Source organism: Pongo abelii, chromosome 14, assembly GCF_028885655.2.
Source record: "Pongo abelii isolate AG06213 chromosome 14, NHGRI_mPonAbe1-v2.0_pri, whole genome shotgun sequence".
NCBI lineage: Eukaryota > Metazoa > Chordata > Mammalia > Primates > Hominidae > Pongo > Pongo abelii.
In genome coordinates, this window is record NC_071999.2 from 67,522,990 (window position 1) to 67,535,884 (window position 12,895).

At 39.4% G+C, this 12,895-nt stretch overlaps 1 long non-coding RNA gene across 2 annotated transcripts in view; it reads right to left on the reverse strand.

The window, feature by feature from the left end:
- Nucleotides 1–703: 703 nt before the first annotated feature.
- Nucleotides 704–12,895, reverse strand: part of LOC129049549 (uncharacterized) — a 54,392-nt gene continuing 42,200 nt past the window's right edge. The window contains exon 4 of one of the 2 annotated variants that reach the window (XR_008512719.2): nucleotides 704–1,101. This is a non-coding gene — a long non-coding RNA (uncharacterized LOC129049549). Of the gene's footprint in view, nucleotides 1,102–8,227; nucleotides 8,517–12,895 lie in introns of those variants that run through there. The other variant, XR_008512718.2, reaches the window with a different exon arrangement.

Consider the following 12,895-nt stretch of genomic DNA (forward strand, 5'->3'; position numbering starts at 1 on the left):
ATTACTATGTAGATATCTTAATATCAGCTGTTTCTGATAGACAAGCCTTGGGAACTACTCTTGTTATCAAAGACATTTCTAAAACAGTTTTTTAATTTCCACAACCCAACATGAAAAAGTTACATTCTGAACCACTTTAAAAGGTTTTTTTGCTGTATGGTACCCAGTATACTTTAAAGATTCTTAACTACTTTTTATACATCTGAGATTAGTGTGCATGGTATGTTCTTATATAGCTACAAATTTATATGTTTATATAGAAATGAGCCACATCCTCCAAAGGTGCTTGGAATTGTTCTTAGGGGTCCATATAACCAAACGCATTTATTTGATCTGCTTTCAGACAAAATCCACATTTATTTGTCAGAGGGTTACTTCATTTACAATATTTTTTTACAAAGAAATCTGAATTGAAAATCCTATGCAAATATACAATATGAGATTCATTAAATTGTAATAACTTTTTCAAATAGAGCAATCAAGTAGTTAAAACCCAAATATTCTTCATATTAACTTTATTGATTCAAAATATTCCAATAAATACATGTCATTTGGAAATGTGTATGACTATTACAAGTAAAGGAATTACTATACATTAAGTATTAATTCTGCCAGCATGGAAAACATATGTCAGCAAAAGATTATTCAAAGTAAGTCAATTCAAAGGCCTCTCCCATTTAAGACTTCATTATAGACAATGATTATAATGGTTAGTTTGAATAACAAAAGTTTATTCATGCACATTATAATATTTATTTTTCCATAACAAATTACCCTAAAACTTTGTTGCTCAAAGCAACACACATCTATTATTTCACAGTTTCTGTTGGTTTCTTATGTGGGTTTTTTGCTTCAGGGTGTCTCACAAGGCTTCAATCAAAATACCAACTGGTGCTTAAGTCTCATCTGAAGAATTGACTGGGGAAGGATCCAGATCCAAGCCCACTTAGGTGTTGTTTGCAGGATTCATTTCTTCAAGGATTGTTGATGTAAAAGGCTTAATTCCTTGCTGTCTGTTGACTGGAGGACATCTTCAGTTCCTTGCCAGATGGGACTCTCTAACATAGCAACTTGTTTCATCAATCCAACAAAAGAGAGATTCTGTAAGCAAGATAGAAGTCACCATCTTATATAACCTAATCATAAAAGTGATATCCCATTACATTTTTGATATTTATTTGATTTGAAGCCAAGTCCAACCCACAAATTTAAGTATAGGGAATTACACAAGCACTTAAATACCAGAAAGTAAAGAATGTTGGGGTCATCTTAGAAGTTACCTATCATAATAATCAAACGCTTCAAACTTGGTGTTTAAAAGTAAAAAAATAGAGCTGTCAGAGATAGAAGTACATTAAATGTAGAGGAACAAAGGTAGGAATAATAGGACACTTCTTATTAAAAACAATGCAGAAGAGAAAGAAGCCATCTTTAAAATACTGAAAGGAAAAGAGGCTGTTAACCAAGACGTCTATATTTATTAATAATGTCTTTCAAAATGTTAATGAAGTTTTTTTATAAATATAAAAACAGAAAATATTAATCACCAGCACAACTGCACTACAAGAAATATTAAAGGAATTTCCTCAGGTAGATGATGTATTGCATGTCTATTCATGTATAAATCATTACCCCAAAACATAGCATCTTAAAACCATAAGGATTTATTATCTAATAAACTTTCTGAGACTTCAGAGTCCAAGAATGGGTTAGCTGGGGGGCTCTGGGACAAAGACTTACACAGATATTTAGTCATGCTGGGGTTTTGGTTATTATTTTATTTTATTTTATTTTTTATTTTTATTTTTTATTTTTTATTTTTTTGTGACAGAGTTTCACTCTGCCGCCCAGGCTGGAGTGCAGTGGCACGCTCTTGGCTCACTGCAAGCTCCGCCTCCCGGGTTCACGCCATTCTCCCGCCTCAGCCTCCAGTGTAGCTGGGACTACAGGCACCCGCCACCACACCCGGCTATTTTTTTCTATTTTTTATTAGAGACAGGGTTTCACCGTGTTATCCAGTACGGTCTCCATCTCCTGACCTCGTGATCCGCCAGCTCGGCCTCCCAAAGTGCTGAGATTACAGGAATGAGCCACCGTGCCTGGCCGATTTTGGTTATTTTAACACTCAGTGGGGGCTTGAGAATCTGCTAACATGGTCATGCAATTGATTGCTAGCAAACTTCAATCCCTAGTGGCTACTAGCCAGAGGTTTCCATTCCTTGTCATAATGGGTTTCTCTAAAGGGTGCATCACTGTCCTAATGACATGTTGACTGAGTTACCACAGAACAAGTGATCAGAAACAGAGCGAGAGATCCAGTGGTCATTATGAAGTCTATAATCTTTTATAACCTCACCTTGGAAGTGTCGTCCATCACTTAGACTGTATGTTAGTCTCACATACAAACCCTGGCATTGTGAGGTAGGATACTACACAAAGGTATGATTATAGGACTTGGGAATCACTGGGGCCACCTTGAGGTTAACTACCACAGTCGGCCCTTTGGACCCCAAGGATTAATATAACTCCAACCTGCAAAATATATGCATACTTTCTCAAGGCCTACAAAATCTCATCTCATTAAAACATCACCTCAAAATACAGAATCTTGTCATCTGAATTACGTCTAAGGCTGGATTTTGCTCCTGAGGTTTGTTTTATTTAGTACAGCCCCTCAGCTATATGCTTCTCATAACCTATGACATTTTACAATTTATTCAACCCTCACCCACACAAAATTTAATCATGGGATATACATAGAAAATCCACTATAGATCCTCACATTCAAAAGGGGATAAAATAAAAGGCAAAAGCAAGCCCTCATTCATGTCAATTCTGAAATCCTGCCAGGTAAATGTTGGAAGTTCCTTGATTAGCTCTCAATGCCTGAGAAAATTCTCCATGGCAGGACGGTCACGTTGGCTCATGCCTATAATCCCAGCACTTTGGGAGGCCGAGGCTGGCAGATCACGAGATCAGGAATTTGAGACCAGCCTGACCAACATGGTGAAACCCCGTCTCTACTAAAAAAAATACAAAAATTAGCCAGGCGTGGTGGGTGTACTCCTGTAATCCCAGCTACTCAGGAGGCTGAGGCAGGAGAATTACTTGAACCTAGGAGGCAGAGGTTGCAGTAAGCCAAGATTGCACCACTGCACTCCAGACTGGTCAACAGAGTGAGATTCCATCTCAAAAAAAAAAAACAAAAAAATTCTCCGTGGCTCTCAGCTCTACCATCTGGGCTCCAGGTTCTACCTTCTCATTCTTCTTTTCCTTGAAAGTTAGGACATGTTTGCAGCAGAATAATTTTCTCAGCCTGCTTCTCAAAAGCAGAACAGGTTGGGAGAGGAATGCAAAGGCTTCTTTCTATTTGTCTGGTCTGTGCCTCTTTCAGTTCACATTGGCAATATTTCTTCATATATGATTATTTTAAAATATTTGCAAATCTTCTGTGAATCTTACTGCAGTTCACTCAGTTCAACAAAATTCACACCAACAGGCCAGGTGCAGCGGCTAATGTCTGTAATCCCAGCACTTTGGGAGGCCTAGGCAGGAGTATTACTTGAGGCCAGGAGTTTAAGACCAGCCTGGCCAACATGGCAAAATCCCATCTCTAATAAAAGTACAAAAATTAGCCAGGTGTGGTGGCACATGCTTGTAATCCCAGCTACTCGGTAGGCTGAGGCAGGAGAATCACCTGAATCCAGGAGGTGGAGGTTACAATGAGGCGAGATCACACCACTGCACTCCAGCCTAGACAGCATAGCAAGACTTTGTCTCAAAAAATAATAATAAAAAACAAAAGTCACACCAACAAGTCTTTTCAAAGTAAGATATTCTTAACTTTAAATGGGCCTCTGCCTGGGCACAACACTGTCATCTTCCTAGAAGCCATAATAATGGATTGAGAGAATATGTGAAACACATCCTTAATATTTTTTTAGAGCCTTTTCTAACCGTATAGCATTATGAGGTACCAATGTGGATGTTTATGAGATTTGAACAAAAGATTTTTACAATCACACCTTAGGTGCCACTATTTTCTAACTGCAGTGCCCTGGATTTGATCTTTGATCGGAAGCCATTCATTAATTTTGTACCTTTTGACACCTAAAAAGGCTAAGGATTTTTAAAACTTTCAAATATGTGGGGGTGTTTTGAAAAATTATTTCTTCAGTTTGTTTGTTTCTCATATCTTACAATAAGAAATAGAAAGTAATTAACTAGCTCTTTTGATAATCTGTTTGGAATTCTCCCTAGCTTATAAATCCAGTTTATCAAGGCACTTCTAACTTCCACGTAACTGCAAATGACAGTCTTGCTTAATTTCTGCCACTACATCACAGGAACCCACCCCAGTATTTATTTAACATATGTACATATTTTGGGCTACATGTGATAATTTGACACGTTTATATTAAGTATAATGATCAAATCAGGGTAATTATGATATCTATCACCTTAAACTATTATCTTTTCTTTATGCTAGGTGGTAACCACCAATCTACTTTCTACTTTCATGTATTCACTTTCTTAGCTCCTAAATATGAGTGAGAATATACGATGATTGTCTTTCTGTGACTGGATTAACTCACTTAATATATAGTGCCTTCCAGTTCCATCTATGTTGCTACAAATGATAGAATTTCATTCTTTTTCAGGGCTAAATAATATTCCACTGTGCATATATATCACATTTTCTTTCTTCATTCATCCATTGATGGGCACTTAGGTTGATTCTATATTTTGACTACTGTGAATAATGCTGCAGTAAACACGGGAGTCCATAAAACTCTTCAATATACTGATTTCTATTCCTGTAGATATATACACAGTAGTGGGATTGCTGGATCATGTTGTAGTTCTAGGTTCAGTTTTTTGAGGACCTCCATAGTGGCTGTACTAATTTACATTGGTACCGACAGTGTATAAGGGTTCCCCCTTCTCCACATCCCTTTCAGCATCAGTTATTCCCTTTTTTACTAGTCATTTCACCTTCAGTGAGATGATATTCCACTATGGTTTTGATTTGCATTTCTCTGATGATTAGTGGTGCTTAACTTTTTTTTTTTTTTTTTTTTGAGTTGGAGTTGCCAACTCTTGTTGCCCATGCTGGAGTGCAATGGCGCGATCTCGGCTCACCGAAACCTCCGCCTCCTGGGTTAAAGTGATTCTCCTGCCTCAGTCTTGCGAGAAGCTGGGATTACAGGCACCAGCCACGACGTCCGGCTAATTTTTTTGTATTTTTAGTAGAGAAGAGTTTTCACCACATTGGCCAGGCTGGTCTCAAACTTCTGGCCTCAGGTGATCCACCCTCTTCGGCCTCCCAAAGTGCTGGGATTACAGGTGTGCGCCACTGTGCCCCGGCCTGTTGAATATTTTTTCATATGCTTAGTTGTGTGTCTTCTTTTGAAAAATGTCTATTCAGATACTTTGCCTATTTTCAATCAGATTATTTGGGTTTATTGCTGATGGCAGCAGAGGCCCAACTAGAGCAGCTGCTGCCACCACGCTGGCTGCAGCAGGGAGGCACGACTGGGGCTGCACACTGCTGCACATCCGTGGAGCCAGGAGCTGGGGACAAATGAGAGTCCCACTTCTCCTGTATTGGTGGGGCAGGAAGTCTCCGGGTGCTGCAACAGCTGCCCAAATCATGGCTGTGAACCCAGGCTTCCTGCTCCATGGAGCTGGCAGGAGCCCCACCCTCCTGGGCCTCCCTGTACACTTGAGGGGACCAGGAGCAGGCAGGAGCCCTGCTCTCCAGGGTCAGTTGCCGCTGCCTAACCGGCAGACCTGGGCCTCCTGCGCCATGGAGCAGGAAGGAGCTCTGATGTCCGCGCCCCGCCCCCACCACAGCTGGAGCCACCCAAACTGCAGCTGTGGACCCAGGCATCCCCGCACTCTTGGGGGCCTAGGAAAGTCCCCCCCACCCTTGAAGGCCTGGAAATGTTTGCTCCCACTGCCTGGCTTCTCCCTGCTGTCAGTGCCCACTCTGATCTCAGAACAAAGTTGGGGCCAAGCCTGGGTGCTGTCACAGCCTGGACAGGTGTGCACATGCTTGGGGAAGTGCTGACATTCCAGCCCCCTGCCACCTCAGCTCCCTCCAAACTTTGGGTGCCACTGAGCACAGGACGGAAGCTAATGGGGGGCTGAGGGCAGCTCTTCACTGGCCTGCAGGTGCCTCTTGGCACCTACAGACTGGACACCATGAATGGCACCAGGAGGCAGACAGGTTCTTGGGTGGAAGGGGATGGGTCCCTGGTGAGGCTCTACCTTCAGACCAGGGAGGTCCTGAATGCTGGGGGCCAGGCTGCCAGTCCCACAGACAGGAGTGGGAACTTGTGGTGCCTTTTTGGGGCCCACTCATAGCCACTCGTGGACGAATCAGTGTGCACTTCCTACCCTCTGAGACCTATAAAAGCCTGGGCTCAGCCAGAGCTGAGCAGACATTGGGATGATCAGCGGCATGGAGGAGTTACCAGGCTCCAGGGCCTCCTGTCTGCTGAGAACTGAACACTCCATGTGAAGACCTGCCTACAGAGAGGAGCCACCTTCTCCAGGGCCTCCTCTGAGCTATTCTGTCACTTAATAAAGCTCCTCTTCACCTTGCTCTCCCTCCACTTATCCACATACCTCATTCTTCCTGCATGCAGGACAAGGACTTGGGACTGGCTGAATGGCATGGCTGTAAGAGCTGTGACACAAACACGGCTAAACACACCCTTTATTATCACATTGTGGGTAAAGAGAAGGAGAGAAGAGCTGTAATCCTTTGGGGACCCAGACCTGGGAGCTCCCCAAGCCAGGGATGTGACTCCTTCTTTGGGGCCTTGCAGTTCCTGGAATCTCCAAGCTTCTGGGCACCACTGCATTTCCCAGTGGCAGCTGTGGAAGCTGTTTGCAGTGTGCCAGGTCCAGCTGCAGCCTCACAGAGAACTGGTGCCCATGCGGGTACTTGGGGCTGCCCTCCCCGTTGCAGCAGCCAGCATGTCTGACTGTGCTCAGTGGGCAGACCCCACACTTGCTGGCTCACATATCCCTTGCCACTCCACACCTGGCTTGCCCTTGGTAGGCATGGAATCCAGGCCTGTATCATGACCCGATCACAGCCTGCCAGGCTGAGTGGGCTGAATGAGCCCAGTGGGCCTGAGCAAAACTCAGGCAAAGGCACCACTGGCCACAGAGGTTTCTGGCTAGAAAAGCAACACCCCAATGTTCCTACAATATTGCTATTGAGTTGTTTGAGTTTCTTGTCTATTCTGGTTATGAATCCCTTGTCAGATAAATAAATTGCAAATATTTTCTCCAATTCTGTGCGTTGTCTCTTCACTTTGTTGATTGTTTCCTTTGGTCTGTAAAATCTTTTCAGCTTGATGTGATCTCATTTGTCTATTTTTGCTTTTGTTGCCTATGCTTTTGAGATCTTACTCAAAAGATCGTTGCCCAGACCAATGTCCTTGAGCATTTTCCCAACATTTTCTTCTGTTAGTTTTATAGTTTCAGGTCTTAGATTTAAATCTTTGGTTAATTCTGATTTGCTTTTTGTATATGATGTGAGATAGAAGTGTAGTTTTACTTTTCTGCATATGGTTATTATCTATTTTTCCCAACACTGATGAAGAAAATTAAAAAGGACACAAAAAATGGAAAGATATTCCATGCTTATTGATTGGAAGAATTAATATTGTGAAAATGCCAAAACTACCTTAAACAATGTACAGATTCAATGAAATCAGTCTCCAAATACCAGTGATGTTCTTCACAGTAATAGATAAAACAGTCCTGAAATTCATATGAAACCACAAAAGATTCTGAATAGCCAAAGGAATCCTGAGCAAAAAGAACAAAGCTGGAGGCATCACATTATCTGACTTCAAAATATACTACAAAGCTATACTAACTCAAAACAGCATGATATTAGAATAAAAACAGACACATAAACAATAAGACAGAATAGAGAACCAATAGAGCACCAAAACGTACATTCTTTTTTTTTTATAAACCAACAAATTTCACCAACAGCACCAAGAACATACACTGGGAAAAGGACAGTCTCTTCAGTAAATGGTACTGGGAAAACTGGTTAACCATATGCAGAAAAATGAAACTAGATGGCTATCTCTGCCCAGATTTTTAAAATAACATTTATGTCACTCTCTTCAAGTCATTTTAGATCCTCACTAATACCTACTGTCATTTCAAAGCCACTCCTAGATCACAACGCTTTACTTCCAGTTATCAAAATCTTTATTATTTATATACTGTGGCATAACAATCCATACAATGCTTAGCAATTTAAAGCAATAGATATTTATTAATTCAGAAAGCTTCATATTGTGAAGAATTTATGAGTAGGTTATCTGCATAGCACTGGCTCAGGATTCATCATATAGCTGGAGTACAATGTAAGAGGAAAATACGTATGTTGTAGATATCAAGAATTGGGGATCATGGGACAATCTTGAGGACTGCCTGCCACAGAAGCAAAATGATACCAGATGGGTATTCAGATATACCTAATGGAAGGAAGAATATTAGAAATGGTAAAAACATAATTAAATATATAAGACTTTTCTTATTATTAAATACCTTTAGAGGACAATTGACTTTAGTTAAACATAGTAACAATATAGTGTCCTTAATAGTGACATAGTATTTGATGCTCATGTAGGCCCATTTGTTACATTGAGTCTAATTACTCTATTTAAAATGTTAACTAAACACTCCAAGATGTAAATAAAGGTAATATATTTAAATATTATATGACAAAAATAACGCAAGGGCTAGGAGTAGGGTAACTGAATAAAATTTTGAAGGTTTATTTTAAGAATGTAGTGGATCATCACAGTATGAAGGAAAAGGATAATAAATTAAAGATGTGCACTATGAACACTAAAGCAAACACTAACATAAAAAACCAGAGTTATAGCTAATGAGTGTTCTGGAAGACAGAGTTAATAGAAAGCATCACTCAATCAAAAAATGGCAGAGGCAGAGGGAAAGAAGGAGACAAGAACAGATGGAACAAACAGAAAATAATAGCAAGTTGATAAATTTTAAGCTAACTAAGTAATCACATTACAAATAACCTAAATATTACTAAAATAAATTAAAGATTTAAGTTCTGCACAGCAAAATAAACTGTATCAACAGAATAAACAGACAACCTATGCCTGGCACAGTGGCTCACGCCTGTAATCCCAGCACTTTGGAAGGCCGCGGTGGGCAGATCACTTAAGGTCAGGAGTTCAAGACCAGCCTGACCAACATGGTAAAACCCCATCTCTACTAAAAATACAAAAATTAGCAGGGCATAATGGCAGGCACCTATAATCCCAGCTACTCAGGAGGATGAGGCAGGAGAATTGCTTGAACCCGGCAGGTGGAGGTTACAGTGACCCGAGATTGTGCCACTACGCTTCAGACTGTGCGACAGAGTGAGTGACACTTTGTCTCCAAAAAAAAAAAAAAAGAACCAGACAACCTACAGAATGGGAGAAAATATTCATGAACTATGCATCCAACAAAGGTCTAATATCCAAAATCTATAAGGAACTTTAACAAATCAAAAAGCCAAAACCAAATAACTCCATTAAAAAATGTACAAAACGCATAAACAGACACATTTCAAAAGAAGACATACAAGCAGCTAACAAATATTTGAAAAACGTACATCATCACTAATCATCCCAGAAATGCAGATTAAAACCACAAAGAGATAACATCTCACACCAGTTAGAATGTTTATTATCAAAAAGTTACAAAACAACCGATGCTGCTGGTGAGGCTGCAAAGAAAAGAGAACACATATGCTTTTGGTGACAATGTAAATTAGTTCCGGCACTGTGGAAAGCAGTTTGGAGATTTCTCAATGACCTTAAAACAAACTACCATTCAACCCAGCAATCCCAGTACTGGGATTACTGGTATACGCCCAAAATAAAATAGATCATTATACCAAAAGGACACATGAACTCAGGTGTTCATCACTGCACTAACAATAGAGAAGACAGAATCATCCTAGGTGTCTCTCAGTGGTGGATTGGATAATCTGCAGAGTATATGTAGTGCATACACACCATCGAATATTATGCAGCCATGACAAGAATGAAATCGGCCTGGTGCGGTGGCTCACGCCTGTAATCCCAGCACTTTGGGAGGCCGAGACAGGCAGATCACGAGGTCAGGAGATCGAGATCATCCTGGCTAACACAGGTGAAACCCCGTCTCTACTAAAAATATAAAAAATTAGCTGGTGTAGTGGCGGGTGCCTGTAGTACCAGCTACTCAGCAGGCTGAGGCAGGAGAATGGCGTGAACCCGGGAGGCGGAGCTTGCAGTGAACCGAGACCGCGCCACTGCACTCCAGCCTGGACGACAGAGCGAGACTCCGTCTCAAAAAAAAAAAAAGAAAAAAAAAGAAAGAAATCATGTTATTTGCAGCAACTGGAGTGGAGCTGGGGGTCATAATCCTAAGAGAGTTACTGCAGGAAGAGGAACCCAAATACAACATGTTCTTACTTGTAAGTGGGAGCTAAACCTTGAGTACACACAGACATAAACATGAGAACAGTAGACACTGTAGACTGCTAGTGGGGGATGGAGGGGGTGGGGCATGGATTTAAAAACTACCTATAATGTACTATGTTCACCACCTGGGGCAATATACCCGTGTACCCTTTGTAGCTGAAATAAAAGTTACAATTAAAAAAAAATAAATCAATAAAAATACAAAATAATGTAGTTATAAAATAAAAAATTGAGAAATACATATTATTGTTAGTTTGCAAAACTTGATATTGTTAATACATCAGTCTTTCTCAAACTTATCTATATATTCATGCATCCCTATCAAAATCCCAGTAGAATTTTTGAAGAACTTCAAAAGCTAATTCAAAAATTCATATCCACATGCAAAGATTCTATAACAGCCAAACCGTATTTGGAAATAAGCACCAAGTTGCATGACTAATACCACAACAAAAGTCTAAACGTTAAAAGTGTACTATTTTTAACACATGGATGCTTAGAATATGCTTCTTAATTAACTTTCTAAATGCCTATTTTGATCACTTTCAGTAACAAAAAACTGATTTCTTAAATGCCTAAAGTTTATTTTCTTTCTTAAAGTAAAAACACTGTATCTCAGCCTTTTAATGTAGACATGTTTTTTTTTTCCCTTTGCCTTTTTTAACATTCAATTAGACTCAAACGGGTACATTACTCTAAAATGTTTAAAACACTCTAAAAATACAGTTAGCAAGATTCAGTACAGAATAGATGTGCCATTTGGTGGAATGTGATGTCTATCTGTAGTTAGTGTACCTTCCCTAAGTGCACTATCACTTATTTTTCTGTAACGTATACAGATCTATATAAAATATTAACTTCCATAGCTTGAATTTGGAGAAAATATAACCATAAAACATAATACATTCCGAGGGCATATTGATTACTATTACACTGAATGTGAAAGGAAAAAAAAAAAAAAGCCTGATGAAGAAACAGTGACAGGAAATAACAATAAAGAACTTTTGTCAACTTATTTTAATGTGGTGGTAAATGAAACATTTATTTTTATCACGTGTCAAATGAGAAATCATTTGTTTTAAAGAGAGAAATACCAAACATTGTAGAATGAGAAACCAAAGAAAAAAAGTTCATGTCAGTGAAGATGCTTATATAGTCATAGAAATTTAAAGCCTTAGTGCACGAAGACATTATTTACAGATAGGAGAGGTGCTCAACAGTTTGGATTGAGGTTTGAACTAACCTATGCCTCACAAAGCATTAACCGACAGACATAAGGGTTTCATTGTGTCTGTGTCAGTTTTAAACAACAAAAAAAAACGGAGAATGGTTTATATAGTTTGCCATCTGTTGCAAATATTTTTAACACTATAAAATTTGCATATGACAATAAAAGAATGTGGACAGCTTATTTCCTGATTGCCTTAAATTATCCGACTCTCTGTGCCTTCCTGGACGTCCTGGAGGCTGAGCCTGTGGTTTACATCATCTGGGCTCCGTTGCTCTCTGGCTTTCTGTTATATGTGCAATGCAAGTTACTGACAGATCAGAGAAAGAGGAAGGTCAGCCATTCGTTCCCATTCTCTTCATGTTTTAGCACTGCCTGTCAGAGAATAGTTGTTCCCTTCCTGGACTACAGCATTTCTGAGTACACTTCTCAGATTTTTCTAACACCATTTTCTACCCTTAACAACACAGACGTAGGTGTTATAATAGCTCCTCGCAGTTGCTTTTCTCTGAATAGCTCATCATCTCTTCTATATTCTGCTAAACCTGCTCGTAAATCTGTAAATATTCCCTTCATTTGAACCATTAGGAGAATCCTGTTTACTGCAGCAATCCTGTCTGATAAAGTGTATTACTAAATAAGCGTGATTTTATGGCAGGACTGTTGTAATTTTAAAAAATAAATATCGACATTTTTTATTAAGTTGCATATATACTAGCCAGGAGTGGTGACTCATTCCTGTAATCTCAGCACTTTGGGAGGTAGAGAATAGTTTGAGACTAGGAGCTCAAGACAACCCTGGGCAATAAAACAAGACCTTGTCTCAACCAAACATTTAAAAATAAAAAATAGAAGTAGCACATGTTTTAATGTTAGTATAAAATAATATCTGAAATTTATTGAATTTTAGAATATAATAGGTAATATTATAAGCAACATATATGTATTATCTCTTTCAATTCTCACAACAGTCCTAAAAACTAATGTTGCAAACTAATCAAAGCCAATCTAGTAGTGGTTCTTAATTGCAAAATTCTTTTGGTAAATATTAATTAACTTGAGTGGTGGACTATCCAGAGGTATTTTCTAACTTCACTAATATGTAGAATATAATTATGAAAACAAGTATTAGAGTAAA